This window comes from Phyllobates terribilis, unplaced genomic scaffold, assembly GCF_046119375.1.
Source record: "Phyllobates terribilis strain yellow unplaced genomic scaffold, ASM4611937v1 Scaffold_11__3_contigs__length_659146591, whole genome shotgun sequence".
Classification (NCBI taxonomy): domain Eukaryota; kingdom Metazoa; phylum Chordata; class Amphibia; order Anura; family Dendrobatidae; genus Phyllobates; species Phyllobates terribilis.
In genome coordinates, this window is record NW_027362771.1 from 279,582,830 (window position 1) to 279,603,318 (window position 20,489).

Here is a 20,489-nt window from a genome sequence, read left to right on the forward strand (position 1 = left end):
CCTGATTCCGGCTCCGAAGCCCGTCAGGAGAACCCCGCTCCCGCTAGAAGAAGCACAATTCGAGTGGGACCCCACCGGAGGAGACCTCATGGGGTTCACTCAAGAAACGCGGGCAGCCGCAGCAGAGCGAGTGGAGTGCTGCCGCCAGCAGTTGGCAGCCTTCGAGCAAGAGCGGAAAGAGAGGCGGATCCGTGAGCAGCGGCTGCAGGAACAGAGCGCAGGGCAGAAGAGCCGGACCAGGAGGAACCCCCGTGCAGCTCATGGTCCCCGTACCACCGGGACTGTGATTAAATTCAACCTGCAGCATGGGTGGGGCTTCATAAGAGACCATCATACCCCCGGCGACGTCTTTGTAACCCGCAGAGACGTAGAAAGCCATCTGCCGGAGGGACACAGAGGTCGTGACCTGTACGTAGGGGACGAGGTCACGTTCACCCGGCACAAGTGTGCCAAAGGACCCTACGCCCTCCATGTGCATCGCCTGACGGAGGAGGAGCTGCGGTGTGAGGAGGAGCAAGAGGACCCGGACGGGTCTGAAGACAAAGAAGGAGCAGGAGGACGCCGTCGTTAAAGTACGGTAAAGAGACTGTAAATAGTTACCCGTCAGGGTATATGCCAAGCTGCTAAGTTAAATATGTTCCCCGTTGGGACAAGTGTGAACTGTTCCAGTGTGTCCCATCTCCCCACAGGCTGAGGACTGTGAGCAGCCATCCCTTTTCCCCATTGGTCGAGGACTGAGAGCGGCCACTTTCCCCCTGTATATAGTTGCACTTTCTAAGGCGCCCCCTACTGGTAAACCATTTTTTCTACAAGAGACTGTCGCACTTTACCTGGTCACAAGTTGCACCGTGGCCGGAAGAACAAGAGTGTTATTTATGAAAAGTTTATGCTGATATATATATTGTTTTATATGTTTATGTTTTATGAAAAAAAAAATGTATGTTTGTGGATGTTTTTGTTCTCTTACAGCCCGAGGACGTGCTGTGATTTACCAGGGGGGAATGTAGCACCCTGAGGATTCGGCTGCTACAGGGGTATTACACCTCAAGCCAGAGGTGTGGTATTCCACTCCCGGGTAAGGATGGAGTGTGGAACTGAGCTCAGTTAGCTGCATACACTACATACATCCCATTTCCGGGGGACAGATCAACGGTACTCCCACCAGTTTATGTGCAGGTACGACAGTGTCTGTCCCTGGCTGGAGTGGGAGGGGGGTGGAACATCCCAGTAGTGTAGGGGCAGATAGGGGGAGCAGTCTGGGTAATGCTAGGAGCTCATTGGGTGCTGGTCACCTGAGCTCACACATAGAGGGAGTATATAAGGTGGGCACCATCTTAGGACAGGGTTTTTTGTAGAGTCAGAGGAGCAGAGCAGAGAAGCTCAGCCAGAAGGGCTGACAGGCAGTTGTGGTTCCGGCTGGGCCCAGCTCCAAGGCCAAGAGAGAGAGAGGAGTCAGAAGGACCCAGAGAGAAGGAGAAGGAACCCCAAGACCCCAGAATACAAGCAACAGGGTGAAGGGTTGGCACCTAGGGTACCGGATCCCAAGCTGGCAGAGAGAAAAGCACACCTTAGCCAGAGACCGGAGGTCGTGGGCAGGATCTGCCACGACCCTCACCAAATCCACCAGGAAGGCAGACCAAGTATAGGGTCAGGGAACCCAGAAGAGGTGTACCCACCAAGAGACCCGAGGGAGCCGGACATAGGTGGATCCCTGGTGAGAACGGCCAGAAGAGAGGGAAAGTCAGACAGGAGCTCAGGACCACGCTCCAGAACTGCCTGGGGGTTAGCCGAGTCCAGGACCTGGTGGACGCAGCACGGCTCGGGTGGTCGCTTCAGGCCAGAGTGACCATAAGAACACCCGTAAGTAAAAACCCCTGAACTGCACAGCCCGACTCTGAGTCTTCTTGCTGATTCATTCTGCACCTGCACAACCACCATCCTCTACATCTGACCCCCTGAGGCTATACCCCTCCCGTTGGGGGTTATACTACCAGAGCTGCACACACGCCACCAGCCTCAACGGACCCTTCTGCAGCGGCGGCCTTGTGACCGCAAATCAACGGGTGGCGTAGTCGACATTAAGGACCTTTAACAACATCTGTAAAGACTGCCACACACTGAGTTTGACACCCTGGGCACGGACCGGGTCACCGCCACTCGGAGACTACAACCCCCATCTGATCCGGCTCCGGGAAATCCCCAAACAGCACTGGCCCAGGGGGCGCGTCAGATACATCTCAACGCTTTTCTGGCAAAAGCCCTTATTCACTGAGATACAGATTCCTTATGATACATGGTATAAAAACAAATGGTGACCAACCATTGATCAATAAACACATATGTTAGCAATCAATCACATTTGAGAATAATCAGCATAATCACAAGGCTAAATCCAAGAAAGCCAGAGAAAAAGAGAGAAAAAAAAAAAAAAACGACATTCAATTCTCTGAGATCTAATATAATATAATATAATATAATATATTTCTATAAATTCTATTTAATTCACCATAGGGAATTGAATTCACAGTATACATTGCAAACTCAAAAACTTGATGCAGCCAATGATATAAAAAGATTTATTAATTGCAATACTAACTATGTTGTGTATTGCATATTTAGCAAAGAATGTAAAATTAAATACACTGGCTGCACAATACGCAAATTAAAGAAAAGGATGGCAGAACATGTCACCAACATCAAAAATAAAAATGCATCCTATTCAGGAGCTTGCAAACATTTTGTAGAGAGACATAAAGGGGAATTAAATAATTTTTCTTTCTATGGGTTAAAAAAAGTGGATATTCCTATTAGAGGAGGGGATTGGATGAAAAAACTCCTCCTAAGAGAGTTATTTTGGATTATCAAACTGGATACAAAATACCCCAATGGCATGAACTATAGGAATGATACCCTTTATCTATATTAGATCTCAGAGAATTGAATGTCGTTTTTTTTTTTTTCTCTCTTTTTCTCTGGCTTTCTTGGATTTAGCCTTGTGATTATGCTGATTATTCTCAAATGTGATTGATTTCTAACATATGTGTTTATTGATCAATGGTTGGTCACCATTTGTTTTTATACCATGTATCATAAGGAATCTGTATCTCAGTGAATAAGGGCTTTTGCCAGAAACGCGTTGAGATGTATCCCCAACCTGTATGATCTTTTAATTATTTTCTAATAAATTGAGGATTTTAATTATTCTTGGGACTCACCAAATTTATTTTTCTTATATCCTACAAGACGTGTGGTTGACTGGCCTGATATTGATGTGAATGGTCCCTGTTCCTACTGCTCTTTCTCCTTTGCCACCACCTCATCCATCATTCATCACCTGAAGCTTTGTTTTAACGGGAGTCTTAGAACTGGGATAGTAGCAGGATAACATCCAGCAATCCTCGGAGGAGGTAGGATATGCGCCAAAACACTGACCACCTCAGGCCTAGCCGCTACTACATACATGCGCTTGCATTCCAAGAAAACAAAGCAGACGCTAGCTTCTATCGTCATTATCATGCTCCTCACCTTGGCACTCTCAACTCCCCTGATGGAGAAGCCAGGGCCCACCGGAGGAGTCTGGTTCTCTGGTGGGCTCGTCCAATGCTGCCCTAAAGCAGGGCAGGCTAAGAAAAGTGTGGGGGAAGTTCCCAGGAGAAATAGGGGCGGCTGGGGACCGTTTATGGACACCCGGCCGCCCCCATGCGGCTGGGGACCGTGTGTGGACACCCGGCAGCGGGGCGGCTGGGGACCGAGTATGGACACCCGGCGGCCCCCTGTCAGCTGGGGACCGAGCAGGTTGCACACTTACGCTTGCATTGCAAGGAATGAGGGAGGTACAATTGAACACTGCCCTGGGACAGTTGCAAGTCTGCATCTTCTTATGCGGCAAGGATCACTTCTGATGGGCACACTTTTAGGCAGTGACCTGGGTGCCAGAGATGCTTCCAGGGGTCTTCTCCATGCTGTTCCCATGTCTTTTCAGCACTGTATGCATGTGTCACACAGCACATGGCCAGATAAGGTTGTAAAATGTTAAAATGAAAGCAATACAAAAGTGCAAAAACGCATAAAAAATGCTACTTGTGAACATAGCCCAAGGTGTGGAGGAGTATTTTGTTTTTGGTTATTTATTTTACCTTATACACAAGTCTTTACCCTGGAAAGTAAGTTCCTTAACATATTTCACAGGAAAACAGTTTCAGTTTCGTTTTTGAACGTTTTATTGTGAGCCTGTAAAAGTGGCTTAACACCTCTGACCACATTGTTGACAGCAGTGACCTGGGGGTCAGAAATGCTTCCTGGGGCGATGCCCATGCTGTCCCCATGTCTTTTGAGCACTGTCACTATCGTTTTGGGCACTTTTTAGGCTTTCTACAGACTGCCGGGGGTGCCGCCGCAAAAATGCCCGGGTCTCCCATAGACTAACCTTGGGCTCGTTGCTCGGGTCGAGCACCTGAGTATCATGGTGAGCTCGGCCCAAACTTCGAGCACCCGAGCATTTTAGTGCTCGCTCAACACTACTTATGAACATCTGAATTACATACTACCTCTAGTTATGAACGTAGGATGTTCAAAAGAAATACCATAACATACTCTCCTCATTGCTGATCTGTCAGGCTGGTTCTCTTCTTTACGCCATCATGTGCCACTTCTCTGGCCTCTTCACTATAGGCCAGGCTCCTGGCTGCGTCCAGGCTGAAGCTCGCTGCACATTATAAGGTTGCGTTGTCATCGCAACTTTTTGAGGTGCAGTAAACTTTGGCATGGCCTTTAGTGAAGAGGGCGGAGATGTGGTGCTCGCAACGACAACAAGAAGATGACAGGACAGTGAAGTGAGTATTGGTTAAAAAAATCCCAACAACTAAATACTACTCTGGCAGCCCTGCTGGTCACAATTTGACCCTCTTCTTTCCTCCTGAGCATGCCGCATTTCCAAAACTTTGGACTGTGTCCATGTCCCACTGGTCAGTGTGTGTCATAAGGTCACAAGCCCGGAATCACCACTCTATTTCCTGTTTGGCTTAAAGAGGACCTGTCACTTTCCATAAATATGTAATTCTTTTACCTGGTATAAATCTGCTGTTCTCCTGAATCTGGCAGTTTTTTCCTTTGTTTCTATGCATCACTGTTACTGAGATAGGGCCCCCTCTTCTCTGTATGTAAATCTAGTCTTGTAGCTAACTAGGCTCAGTCTTTAACTCTTCTTTGTGGGTGTCTTCTTGAGGATCACGCCTTCTAGGCCAACAAGACCAAATTTACACACGGAAAAAAGAGTTTGTATCCCAGGAATGGAGAGGTGCAAGAAGAAAAAAAATGGCAGATTTGGGAGAACAATAACTATTACAGTGGGTAAAAAATACACATTTATAGCAAGTTCTTCTTAATAGAACCATTAAACTAAATTAGGCACAGTAATTTATGATATACCGTCAATAGCTTTTCCATGTTGAATGTTTCCCATTTCTAAGTATGTGGCATTGATTTTACTTGCAGGTGAGATATAAACCAGTGCCTTCATGAAAAGTTAATTTTTACAGAAAAAAAATTATATTTTTGAGTTGCATAATTTTTTTTCTTCACAAAGTAGTGTTTTTGTCCAAACACAAATCTTGTCTCACTGTTTAGCTTCAGATGTTATCAGTGTTCTCACCAGATCTGAAACAAATGGCCTTAAATAAAGCCGCAAGTGTCTTCTTCAAGAGCACATTTTTCTCTGTTATTAATGACATACAGTATTTGAACATGGCATCCCTTTTAAGGATTTTTCTTAAGTTCTTAAATTGGTTGAATTAGTTAGACAGCATGGAAATATGTAGGTTTGCAATTTTCTTGTGTTTTCTATGTGCTGTTATTCTCCTGAAATAAGAGCTTTTATAATTTATAGTGTACAGTTCATCTCCATGCAGCTTGGCTTCCAAACCCTGGCCAAGTGTGCACAGTAGCTATATTCCTGGAGACAGGTTAACTCTTAACATTCCAGTCATCTCTCTCCAGCCTGTTTATTTTTACACAGCAGTTATCTGCTCACCTTCCTCCTCTCCCTCTCAGCTTCTGAAGAGATGCAGTTATAAAGCACCAGCTGGCAGGTTTCAGACAAGGTCTGCTAGTCCCAACTCTTAGCACTCACTATCAAAACATGTGTGCTTGTTATGTGCAAATACAGTGATAACACTGTACACACTCCAGAACAAACCACTGATATCTGAAGGTGTTAAAGCAGAACTTGTGCTGGGCTTTATAGTTCTACTACTACTTTAGTTCTACAATTCACAAGTGCTGTCCCTCAAGGAGGAGAGCCCACCCTGCTAGAAACCAGAAAGTGAGAATGGAAAGCTGGTGCTACTCAAGAGGCAACTTGAGAAAAACCCTTTTAAAGAATGGTGAGATCAGACAGTTGAAATAATAGCAATGAAACTAGCATAGTATTCTACCAAATATCATTATTAAGCGACCTGCAATTTCCCCAAAGACCCTGAATCAGCAGATTCAGGTTTACTATTGATCCAAAATGGTACAAAATTTCAGCACAAACTTAGACCACTTTCACCCGTTCAGTATTTGGTCAGTATTTTACATCAGTATTTATAAGTCACTGGATGAGTATTTTTTACCTTTATTTTACTTATTGAAACTAGGATTAACATAATAGATAAGAGGAAACATCCATTTGGTATTTTTTTCATTTTTCATGCTTTTAAGATCAATTTATTTTAGGCTAGGCTTTAGGCCTCATTCACATTATTGCATGTACATGTTGCATCCATTTTTCTCACGGATACAACGCGTACCCATTCTAATCTATGGTGCTATTCACATGTCCATGTTTTTCACTCACAGAGACATGTCCGTTTTGTTACGATATCATGGATGAAAAGGCCTAATACAAGTCTGTAGGTCTATGAAAAACACACAGCACACGGATGGCATCAGTGTATCATCCATGTGTTGTCTTAACATTGCAAAGGATAGGAGAAGCTTTATCATTTAATTATTTATCCATCCGTGAAAAACACTGATGACACACTGAGGCTAAAAATTAATACAGATTTTTTTCATGTACACACGTGGTCAAAAATCACGGGACTTGCAACAGGATAATGACCCAAAACACACAGCTAAAAACACCCAAAAATGGCTAAGAGGAAAACATTGGACTATTCTGAAGTGGCCTTCTATGAGCCCTGACCTAAATTCTATTGAGCATCTTTGGAAAGAGCTGAAACATGCCGTCTGGAAAAGGCAACCTTCAAACACGAGACAACTGGAGCAGTTTGCTCATGAGGAGTGGGCCAAAATACCTGTTGAGAGGTACAGAAGTCTCATTGACAGTTACAGGAATCGTTTGATTCCAGTGATTGCCTCAAAAGGTTGTTCAACAAAATATTAAGTTAAGGGTACCATAATTTCTGTCCAGGCCTATTTCATGAGTTTAATTTTTTACAAAATTCTGTGGAAGCAGGGTTGAAAAGCAATATCTGACTTTCATTTGTTCATTTTCATAGAATTTTAATTTATTATTACTTTTGTCAGATTTAAGTTATTTCTGTGACCATTGTGGGTTCTTCTTTCATTAATCCCAAATTTCAGAATAGAAGGCGATCAAAAAATGTCATGTGCCCAAAAATGGTACCAATAAAAATGACAACTTGTCCTGCAAAAAACAAGCCCTCACATGACTCTGTTGGCAGGAATATGGAAACATTATAGCTATCAAAATATGGCGATGCAAAAACTAGTTTTTGCACAAAAAGTTTCTTTTACTGTGACATCAGACAAACATAAAAAACTATATAAATCTGATATCGCTATAATCACACCAACCCGAAGAATAAAGTCATCTAATCACTCATACCGCACGAGGAACGGTGTAAAAAAATAAATAAAACCAATTCTTCACCTGCTGTTGATTTGTTCATTCTGCCTCCCAAAGATGGCAGTAAGGCTGAGCTCACATTTCTCCTGTGTGCTGCATTGAGCGCTTACACCGGGGTTTCTATATAATTCTCTGAAATACATGATTCAGATGGAACCCCTGGCAGAGGATTCCCTATAAGGAGGCAGATGGAGGCACTATGGATGCTGTCTGACTTATGATCCAGGCTTGTCCGTCTTTTTAAGCGCGTATAAAAGCGCGGTCGGCCACAGTTTTGTTCACTTCTGAAAAGAAGGACAACTCTGAACAGAGCCCAAACGGAGTCCAGAGTATCTCTGCTGCCTCATTATAGTGAATGGATCCTTCGGGGGTTTAATTTTAATCATGTCACTTGGAGATTTAGATGGAAACCCCGATGTAAGTGCTCAATGTAGAGCACAGGATAAATGTGATCCCATATTTTATGCAAAATGTTCCTAGCAAAAGCTTCAAATCAATTCACAAAAAAAGCAAGTCCCCACTCAGGTCTGTCATCTGTCAATGGAAATATAGGGGCCTTCAATGTTACTGGCATCACAAAGGCTCTGTAAAAGCAAAATGGCTCTTCGCCCCCCAAAAGAAATTCAGCAAATTCTGTACTCCCAAATCCAAATGCTCCCCTCCTTTCTGCGCTCCAGTGTGCCTAAAACACATTTAGTGTTCACATGTTTGCCATTTCTGTAACAATGAGAAACCACCTAATTTACAGGTGCGCGTCTCCAGAAGCATGAGCTGGGCACTATAACGTACTGGGCACTACACAGCAGTTTGCAATTTTCACCCAGCTACATTCACTGCTGCTTGTTTCTGGAAAACACTCATGGAGTCAAAATCGTCACTACACCTGTGGATAAATTCCCAAAGGGGTATAATTTCCAAAATGGGGTCACTTGAGGTGGGATTTTGCTCTTCTAACACTTAGGGGTTCTGTAAATTAAGTCTGCAAACTATTCTAGGAAAATCTGCTTTCTAGGAGTCAAATAGAGCTTTGTCCCTCCCGAGTCTCGCTGTGTGGCTAAGTAGTACTGTACAGCCACATATGGGGTATTTTCAGGTTCAGCAGAAATTGTGGGACAAATTCTGGTGCTATTTTTACCCACTTCATTTTGTTAAAATGTAAAATCTGGGGCTAAAACAAAATTTTGGTGGTAAAAATGTAATTATTTTTTCTTCACCTCCCAATGTTATAAAATGCTGTGACACATCTGTGGTGTCAATATGATGAATTCATTGAGAGGTGTAGTTTGTAAAGTGGGGTCACTTATGAGAAGTTCTGCTGTTCTGGCTCCTCAGGGGCTCTCCCAGTGGGTCATGGTACCCACAAATCATAACAGTAAAATCTGCACTATAATATGGCGCTCTTTCCCTTCTGAGCTTTGCATTGTGCCTGAAAAGTATTTCCTGATTACATGTAGGGTATTGGTGCACTCAGGGGACATTTTTCCAATAAACTGAAGTTCATTTTTTCCCTTACAAAAATTAAAAACTTGGGTCTAAAACAACATTTTAGTGGTAAAAATGTAATTATTCTTTCTTCATCTCCAAATGATATAAAATTAAGTGAGGCACATGTGGTGTCAGTATGATTACTGCACCCCTAGATGAATTCATTTGGGGGTGTAGTTTGTAAAATGAGGTCACATATTGGGGGTTTATGATGTTCTGGTACCTCAGGGGCTCGGCCAATGTGACATGGCACCCTCAAAACATTCCAGCAAAATCTGAACTCCTATATGGCTCTTCTTCCCTTCTGAGCTTTGCACTGCGCCTCAAAAGTAGTTTTCAACCACATATAGGGCATTGGTGTACTCAGGAGAAATTGCACAACAAATTTTGGGGTCCATTTTCTCGTGTTACCCTTGTGAAAATAAAAAATTGGGTATAAAAAAACATTTTATGGGAAAAATGTGATTTTTTTATTTTCATCGCTCAACGTTATAAACTTTTGTGAAGCACCTGGGGATTCAAGGTGCTCACCACACATTTAGATATATTACTTGAGGGGTCTAGTTTCCAAGGGGCTCTCCAAATGGGACATGGTGTCTACTAATAATTCCAGCAAACTTTGCATTCAAAAAGTCAAACGGCGCTCCTTCCCTTCCAAGCCCTGCTGTGCACCCAAACAGTAGTTTTCACTCACATATGGGGTATTGGCGTACTCTGAAGACATTGCACAACAAATTATATGGTGCAATTACACCTGTTAACTGTGAAAATTTAAAAAAAAAATTGGGGCTAAAAAACATTTTTGTGGAAAAAATTTGATTTTTTTGGGTTTTCATTGCTCAATGTTATAAATTTCTGTGAAGCACTTGGAGGTTCATGGTGCTCATCACACATCTAGATCTATTTTCTAGAAGGGGGTCAATTATGGGGGGTTTCCACTGTTTAGGCACATCAGGTGCTCCCCAAATGCGACATGGCATCCGCTCTTGATGTCAGCCAATTTTGCATTCAAAAATGCGCCTAAACAGTACTTTCTTTCCACATATGGGCTATCGGCATGCTCAGGAGAAATTGCACAACAAATTTTGCAATCCACTTTCTCCTGTTATCCTTGTAAAAATAAAGAAATTTGGGTCTAAAGTAAAATTTTTGTGAAAAAAATAAATGTTAATTTTTTCCTTCCACATTGGAAAAATTCATGTTAAGCACCTGAAGGGTCAGTAAATTTCTTCAATGTGGTTTTGAGCATCTTGAGGGGTGCAGCTTTTGGAATGGTGTCAATTTTGGGTATTTTCTGTCATATAGGTCCCTCAAAGTCACTTCAAATGTGATGTGGTCCCTTAAAAAAAATGGTTCTGTAAATTTTGTTGGAAAAATGAGAAATCGTTGTTCAACTTTTAACCCTTCTAACTTCCTAACAAAAAAAATTATGTTTCAAAAATTATGCTGATGTAAAGTAGACATGTGAGAAATGTTATTTATTAACTATTTTGTGTGACACAACTCTTTGGTTTAACGGCATAAAAATTAAAAGTTTTAAAATTGCAAAACTTTCGATTTTTTTTTCAAACAAATTTCACCACTATCATGAAATACAATATGTCACGAAAAAAAAAATCTCAGAATCAGTGAGATCTGTTGAAATGTTCCAGAGTTATTACCACATAAACTGACAGTGGTCAGAATTGGAAAATTTCATGGTCATGAAGGTGGAAACAGACTTGGGGGTTGAAGGGGTTAATCTACCTGTTTGGTTAAATGCTGTGTTAAGAGAAAAGCGAAGGCAGGTTTTAAAAATGCCAAAATGAAGTCTGGAAGTGAGAGAGTAATGTTCCTGAAATAGAGAATTTTTTTCACTTATATATAAAATGGCATTTTGTTTTGGTAGTGGATATTAGAATGATTTATCATACTACCAGATATTAAATTATTGTTCACTCTGCATGAGTATATCAGCATGAACGACTCTCATATACATCAATAGTGTTAAGATTATTTGCTATCTTTAGACTACAGCACTGTAATGTATTGTTACTGACTAGTGCGAAGGTGGGAGATATGTGGCTTATAAGTGAATGCAAGAAAACGTTTAATTTTACAGCCATGTAGGTTGCAGTTAGTTTCAGTTTGATATATTATTGGCAGAGCAATTATTTCCTTGTTTAATTCATTCTCCTCTGCTGCATCTAGATATATTGCCAGATAAAGAACATAACATAACACTTGTAAGAGGATAATTGCATTTTACTCAGGTAACATCATAAACTACTACCATTTTGCTATGCTCCAGTGGTTTATTAAAATATCACCTTACCAGCTCCTTGTAATTATCACATAGGAATACAGAACCACCCATCACTTATAGTTATTATCAATGTCGTACTGTTCTGGGCTGAAGATAACAAAACTCAGCCTAGTTCTCACATCCGCGTAATTATGTTCACATTGAATATGATGATAATAATCACTATTCTAATAGTGTTCTAATAATCAGTAGATATACTTTGGCAATATGCAAATTACAGGGATTACTCTTAAATCAAAGTTGTAGCAATAGACATCTTAGGACACATACAAGTCAAGGGTTGGTTGGTTTATTTGGATGCTGACACGGCAACAGAACCACTTTAGTACAATATTATAGGATAGCATTTACACTTATGGCCAAAAGTGTTGGCACTCTTGAAATTGTTCCAGAAAATGAAGTATTTCTCGCAGAAGATTATTGCAATTACAGATGTTTTGTTATGCACATGTTTATTTCATTTGTGTGTATTGGAACAACACAAAAAAAAACAGAGAAAGGCAAATTGGACATAATTTCACACAAAACCTTCTTACATCTCTCAACTGGAATTTTGGACCACTCTTCTTTCGCAAACTGCTCCAGGTCTCTCCTATTTAAAGAGAGAGCAGAAAAATCCAGCTCACAGATGAAGTCCAAAAAAGTGCATCTTTTACAAGATGCTGGTATTCTCTTTTTTGTGAACACACAATTTTAATCTTTGCTTCATGTACCTTGGAAAATAAAATGCACTTTTTTGGACTTCATCTGTGAGCTGGATTTTTCTGCTTTCTCTATTGGATGTTGCACCCTGCCCAGTTGCTATCCGTGCTCCAGAAGTGTGGAACTGCAGGTGGCGAGCTGAATTTACTTCTGTATATTTAAAGAGTGCATTCTCCAAACAGAAATTTTAAGATCTCTCCACAGCAGTTCAATGGGATTTAGATCCGGACCCATTGCTGGCCACTTCAGAACTCTCCAGAACTCAAATTTGACAGAAATTCATCAAAATTAACAAAATTTACTGATGTAATGTGTAATGTAGTGGTGGGAGACTTGACGCTACTGGAGCTGGAATTACCACTTTAGAACTCTCCTGTGCTTTGTGTCCATCCATTTCTGGGTGCTTCTTGAAGTATGTTTGGGGTCATTATCCTGCTGGAAGACCCATGACCTAGGATGCAACGCAGCTTTCTGACACTGGTACTACATTGCGACCCAAACTCTTTTGGTAATCTTCAGATTTCATGATGCCTTGCACACAGTCAATGTGTGAAAAGAAAAGACAGGGAGTGCAACATGAGAAGAACCTGTGTGCCAGTAAAACAACAATGAGGGCTGGTAAGAATGCTAACCTGATGAAGTTGTGCAGCCCTGCACAACCCCGGTAAGTCTCATGTTGGGGAGTGTGGTGTCTCTGATGCGGGTTGTTTTTCATGTAAAACCCCTAAATGTCTGTGTTGTGGCACCATTGAAAATGGGGTCAGATCATTTTCATCTCAGGAAACAGGTAAAACGTTTATGACTAATTGTCATGTAGACTGTCAATCAACTTATGTGGTGTACTTATTGCACTGTATGTGGGGTCTGCAGTACGTGGGCCGCACAATTCAAACAATGCATGCCCGACTCAATAAGCACAGACATAACATCCGCACGGGATATCAATTACACAGTGTTTCTAAACACTTCAGTGAAGCTCATCAAAAAAACCCTCATTTTTAAGACTTACCATAATTGATCGGGTGGCGGACACAGTGCCTGATCGATTGGGTAACCTTATTAAAAAAGAAAGCTACTGGATTTTTAAACGTGATACATTGGCCCCTGAAGGGTTAAATTTAATTATTGAAAATATGGTTGGTCATTAAATAACTTCATAGCAGCTTTATGGTATGTTTCGGAATACATCCGAAAACATTTGTTTTATATTGTATTTTATATTATATATATTTTTTATTGTCATCAGTTCATATCATGTGTTTTTAATTATGTTGTGTTTATACCGCCCTTTGCTTTTCATTGGTTTAATCAGCTTATAAGTATGTCACTTTCCTTTGTAAATCATACCACCTGATGAAGATGGCTGTGACCATTGAAACGCATTGTGGATCATACTAGTTTTATTACAGATGTTATGATCTGCAACAAAGCTAAGGAAAGAATAGGAAAAGCTGTCCCTACAGTAAGACTAAGCTGAATCCCTACGATGTAGCGGGCAGCCTGTTCCTTGTGAACAGACCCGCCTTCGTCCTCGGCTAGTCTGAACGGAGACCTATAGAATAAAGGGAGGGGTCCCTAAAGAACTAAGGACTGGGATAAAAATGGGACACCTCCTAACAGAAGTTGTTGCAGAGCAAAAAGACAAACTGACAAAAAGTACTAGAGGTCCCAGAGGACCAAGCAAACTAGACAGAGATAGGCACCGAAGCACCTGGCTAGAGAGACAGGCAAAAAACACTGAAGTCCAGCAAAGCCAGAAGGGCGGAGCTGGAATATATAGGCAGCTGGTCACGTGACCGCAAAACACAAGATAGCAAAAACTAACAGGAGGGTTCTAACAACAGGTCCGTTAATTACCCCCTTACCCTAGCGCTCTTCCACTGCGGCTTTTTCTTCCATTGCCTTGCACACAGTTAAGGCACCTAGTGCCAGAGGCAACAAAACAACCCCAAAACATTTTTGAACCTCCACCATATTTGACTGTAGGTACAGTGTTCTTTTCTTTGTAGGCCTTATTCTGTTTTCAGTAAACAGAAGAATGATGTGCTTTACCAAAAAGCACTATTTTGGTCTCATCTGTCCAAAAGATGCTTTCCCAGAAGGATTTTGGTTTACTTATGTACATTTTGGCAAACTGCAATCTCGCTTTTTATTTGTCTCTGTGTGAGCAGTGGGGTCCTCCTGGGTCTTTTGCCATAGCGTTTCATTTCATTCAAATGTCAATAGTTTGTGCTGACACTGATGCACCCTGAGCCTGCAGGACAGCTTGAATTTCTTTGAAACGTGAATGGGGTTGCTTATCCAACATGCAGACTATCCTGCTTTGCAACCTTTCAGAATTTTTTTTCTGACGTCCACGTCCAGGGAGATTAGCTACAGTGCCATGGGTGGGTGCAAGCTCTTTTTCCCTTCCCAGATTATAAATAGGCCATGCTTTAATCCTCAATATGGGGGTGACACATTTCCTCTCAAGAGATGGGTTTATAGATTTTACCTTTATATCTATGACATGGGGCAGGCCAAATATAAACTTGGGAGCAGAAAGTTGCAGGTCCAGCAAAGGAAGCAAGTCTTTGACAGTAATGAAAGACAACTACCTTTCACAATTGATACAGGCCCCAACAAGGGGGAGGGGGCACTTCTAGACTTAATTTTAACAAATAGTCAAGAAAGAATATCAAATGTACAGTTTGGGGGAATAGTGATCACAACATAGTAAGTTTTCACTTATCTTTTAATAAGATGTAGAGGAGAGGACAACAATGACAGTAAACTTCAAGTAGGCTAATTACCATTGACAATGTCCTTGAAAATAAAAGTGCTCAAAGCAAATGGGACACTTTTATAAACACCCTGTGCACAATATACACTGTGTGCAGAATTATTAGGCAAGTTGTATTTTAGAGGACTATTTTTAGTATTGATCAACAACTATGTTCTCAATCAACCCAAAAGACTCATAAATATCCAAGCTTAATATTTTTGGAAGTTGGAGTGTTTTTTTTTAGATTTGGCTATCTTAGGAGGATATCTGTTTGTGCGGGTAACTATTACTGTGCTGAATTATTAGGCAACTTAATAAAAACCAAATATAATCCCATCTCACTTGTTTATTTTCACCAGGTAAACCAATATCAGTGCACAAAATTTCAAAATAAACATATCTGACGTGCAAAAACAAAATCCCCAAAAATTAGTGATCAATATAGACACCTTTCTTTATGATGACACTCAACAGCCATCCATCCATAGATTCTGTCAGTTGCTTGATCTGTTTTCGATCAACATTGCGTGCAGCAGACACCACAGCCTCCCAGACACTGTTCCGAGAGGTGTACTGTTTTCCCTCCCTGTAGATCTCACATTTTATGATGGACCACAGGTTCTCTATGGGGTTCAGATCAGGTGAACAAGCGTGCCATGTCATTATTTTTTCTTCTTTTAGACCTTTACTGGCCAGCTATGCCGTGGAGTAGTTGGATGCATGGGATGGAGCATTGTCCTGCATGAAAATAATGTTTTTCTTGAACGACACTGACTTCTTCCTGTACCACTGCTTGAAGAAGTTGTCTTCCAGAAACTATCAGTAGGTCTGGGAGTTGAGCTTCACTCCATCCTCAACCCGAAAAGGTCCCACAAGTTCATCTTTGATGATACCAGCCCATACCAGTACCCCACCTCCACCTTGCTGGCGTCTGAGTCGGAGTTGAGCTCTCTGCCCTTTACTGATCCAGCCTCTGGCTCATCCATCTGGCCCATCAAGAGTCAATCTCATTTCATCAGTCCATAAAACCTTTGAAAAATCAGTCTTAAGATATTTCTTGGCCCATTCTTGATGTTTTATCTTATGTTTCTTGTTCAAAGGTGGTCGTTTTTTAGCCTTCCTTACCTTGGCCATGTCCCTGAGTATCGCACACCTTGTGCTTTTTGATACGCCAGTAACATTGCAGCTCTGAAATATGGCAAAACTGGTGGCAAATGGCATCTTGGCAGCTTCACACTTGATTTTCCTCAATTCATGGGCAGTTATTTTGCGCCTTTTTTGGCCAACACGCTTCTTGCGACCCTGTTGGCTATTTGCCATGAAACGCTTGATTGTTCGGTGATTACGCTTCGAAAGTTTGGAAATTTCAAGACTCCTGCATCCCTCTGCAAGACATCTCACAATTTTGGACTTTTCAGAGCTCGTCAAATCTCTCTTCTGACCCATTTTGCCAAAGGAAAGGAAGTTGCCTAATAATTAAGCACACCTTATATAGGGTGTTGATATCATTAGTCAACACCCCTCCTCATTACCGAGATGCAATCACCACATTTACTTAATTGGTAGTTGTCTCTCAAGCCTATGCAGCTTGGAGTAGGACAACATGTATAAAAAGTATCATGTGATCAAAATACTCATTTGCCTAATAATTCGGCACACAGTGTATACCTTATGGGAATAAACAATCTAGATGAGTGCAATAAATAACAAAGGAAGTGTTTAGATAATTAAAACAAGAGGATAGTGGCAAGGCATTAAATTATTTTAGACAAAAATTAAATTGTGTAGAAAAAACAAATGGCAAAGATTGAAACCTCCTATCTGCCACCATACACGGCTCTTCTTTTGATTAGTTTGTCTAACATATTGTTATACCTGTATTGCACTTTAACCATGATGTAGAACTTGTCCTTCTAATCAAAAGAGCAACTAGGGATGTCAGCAGGTCGGAGGAGGTTTGCAGGGCTCTGGACTGGTGGCAACAGAACATTGACCAGGGTCCTGCAAATACTTTTGCTCAACTCTTTTCCCTTCCTTCAGTGTCCTCCAGCATACAGTTGCATGTTGCAAAAAAAACAAAACAAACACTACCCTTTTGGGGCACCCCCTTCCACAGTACATTGCCCCTCTCAGCCGCTCTGTATACAGCCCCTCCTCCAGTACTCCTCTACTCTGTCTCTCGATGTACAACACCATTTTACAGTACTTTTCTCCATTCTGCCCCAAGATATATAGCCCCAGCTCCAGTTTATCACTCTCCACCCTGCAATACATGAGTATTCTCAGCTCACTGATACACAGCCCAACCCTGCAGTACATCAGTCCTCAGCACCTCTCATATGTAGCCCTATCCTTCACTATATCTATTCTTTCAGCCCCCTATACACAGCCCCATCTTGCAGTAAATAATTGTTCTCAGATTAAATATATACAACCCCATCCTCCTCTTACCAATACACATCACTGCTTCCTGGTATGAGCTCTGCACTGTAATGGAGGCTCCTGTCCAGTGTAGGTGGTGCAATGAAGTGGTGTCATCTCACCATCTGACGTCACCTGCATTACACAGACCTCCAGCAGACCACAGACCGGAAGCAACCTGCATCCTCCCACAGTAAGTGGTAGGATAGGGAGCTGATGGCTCTCTTCTCTGCCACAGTTGGTAACAGTATCTGCGTCAGTAAAAAACACTGACATGTGAACAGCTCCATAGATTATAATGGGTATATGTTATACTCCTGAAAAACACATACATGAAGAATGAACATCTGAATGAGATCTAACACATTTTACCCAACAGAAAGAAAAAAAAGAAGAAACAATAGAAGTCTACAGGAGAAAAATAGGAATTAGCAGAAAAGATGTCCTTAGGCTGGGTGCCCACTATGCGTTTTTTAAGCGTTTCCGCAGTGGCAATTCCGCCGCAGAAACGCTTAAAAAATGCATGGTAGAAGGTCTGCCATGTTCCCCAATGATAGTCCGCATGCTGTGCACATGCTGCGGAAATTTCCTCTGCGGATTATCATTGCAGAGAAATCCGCAGCACTACCAATTATATTGTAGAATCGCGGCGATTTGGCCTCCATAGACTTGCATTGAATCGCTTAATATCCGCATGACTACATGTGCACATGTGGATATTAAGTGATTCAATGTGCGGATGGTACCCGGGTCTGGAGAAGAGGAGACTCTCCTCCAGACCTGGGTACCATAGTACCTGTAAATAAAAAAGAATTTAAAATAAAAAAACACATTATACTCACCTTCCGATGTCCCGTGGTCTTCTATCTGGTACGTCTTGGCTCCCAGGTGGCTCGCGATGGACCTTCCATGACGTCATTCAGTCATGTGACAGGTCACGTGACCGCGACGTCGGCGGTCGCGTGACCTGTCACATGACTAAATGACGTCATGGAAGGTCCTTTTACACCACTGCGAAACACCGGGAAGACCGGAGAAGGAGACCAGGGTCCATCGGAAGGTGAGTATAATGTTTTTTTTTTATTTTTTACCATTTTTATTCTTTTTTTTAACTAAATTGGTCACACTATATAAATCCATGCCGTTTGCATGGATTTATATAGTGTAACTAAGTTGTCAAGCATTTCCAAGTGATGCTAAAATCGCTTGGAAAGCGAAAAACGCATGACAAACGCTTGTTCCTGGCAGGAAAAACACATGTAAAATCCACATGCGTTTTTTTCTGCCAGGGAGTTGCAGAAACACTCAGGAAAAATCCGGAGCATTTCTGCATCGTGGACACATAGCCTCAATATTACCTGAAAAAAATAGAAATTTAATGAAAACAAATCCACCTAAAAACCTGTTTGTATTCTGAATGAAATGCTGAATGTGGATTCATTTGTAATTTAGTCATCTTAAACGTTGAGGTTTTTTGAGCAAACGCTATTTGATTGCAACAATTCTACCTTTAATTTTAAAATGCCAAATTTTCACACGGAAACATTGATTTATAGACATGACTCCGTTCCATTGTGCATTTTCTTCTTGTGGAAGCGAGCCGTTAGCAATGTCACCAGCAGATGGAGGCAGCCCTCTGGGCCAGGATCATGTATTCAGATATCTCCATTTACTGACCATGGTCTTATTGTAGATTTATTGTGTATCAAGACTCTTGGTCATACAACAGCTTTCATTATCGACATGCATTAGTATCAGGCTTTACATAACTTATGCTTACCTTATTTTAGAAGGAATATCTAGTAGCTGTGTGGATTCAGCCAGACAGTATTTTTGTTCTGGATCTTTACTTTTCTTTATGAGCATCTATTTTGTTATTTGCCTCTACGCTTTATTTTTGAAAGAAAAAAGACTAGATTTTACGTGTAAGAAAGAAAACTTTTATACAGGGTTGCTTTGCATGAAAAGCTGGTGTTTAGCCTGTTACTGATATGGAAATGAGTTCAGCGCCACTGTAAATGGAGCATTGCAAACAGAATAAACATACACAGATCATAGACTGCCAGACCGAGATGTAGAAATTACTGATGGACTGATGGACTATAAGGACTATTGGGAATGACTTGAATTCCATGGAATGATCACTTCTACGTCTGCAGAAGAAATATTTTTACAAAATTTTTGAGAATTATGCATTGTCATTATGTCAGCTTCCTCGGACAGTCACATTCCTATTCCAAACCATAGACATGTTATTGCTGACAAAAACATCTGTACAGATTGGTGACATATGTGACCTATTTATTCTTTGTTTGGGCATAGGACATTTGAACAAAAGGAAGAGAGAACTGCAATAGGAATGGCTGCAAAATGCGAAATCAGTAGTTGTGGAAGAATGGTAAAGTACTGCCAGTGTAATAACTGTACATGATTAAACCTTACTATAGCTAATACTGACTCACATACCAATAATACAGACGGATATTGAACACCACTGCTCTGACAGCACAGTGAGGGTAATGGCTACAGTGGTCATATTAGCCTGGTCTCTGCACAGACGCCTTCTTGGCTTTCTGATTTACACACATTCCTTCTGCCGTGTCTGTTCAGCCTAATTTGTCACCAACATGGGTCATTTTATACTTAATATAAACTGATTTCACATAGCTGTCAAAAATGTTATAGTGTTTAATCTCAGAGTGTTGTGTCTGCTCCCGGTGTACTGCAGATATTGGGAAGAAAATTCACTCAACCCAGCTAACAAGGTTAGTCCATGACAGGTGATTTATACGCGCGTGAATGTAAATGGACATTTCTTTAAGGTTTCATTTCTGGAGGCAGCTGGAAGTGTAATCAATAAAGTGGTGCAAATATTTCATGTCATGTTGAATGAGGTACGAAGTAAAGCATGCGTTTACCCAATCCAGAATGAATAGATA

General features: G+C 41.4%; 1 long non-coding RNA gene across 1 annotated transcript in view; it reads left to right on the forward strand.

Moving 5' to 3' along the window:
• The window catches only part of LOC141165094 (uncharacterized), a 527,377-nt gene that overhangs the window by 115,799 nt on the left and 391,089 nt on the right, over positions 1 to 20,489 (forward strand). The window contains exon 2 of the long non-coding RNA XR_012251054.1: positions 19,873 to 19,948. This is a non-coding gene — a long non-coding RNA (uncharacterized lncRNA). The remainder of the gene's footprint in view (positions 1 to 19,872; positions 19,949 to 20,489) is intronic.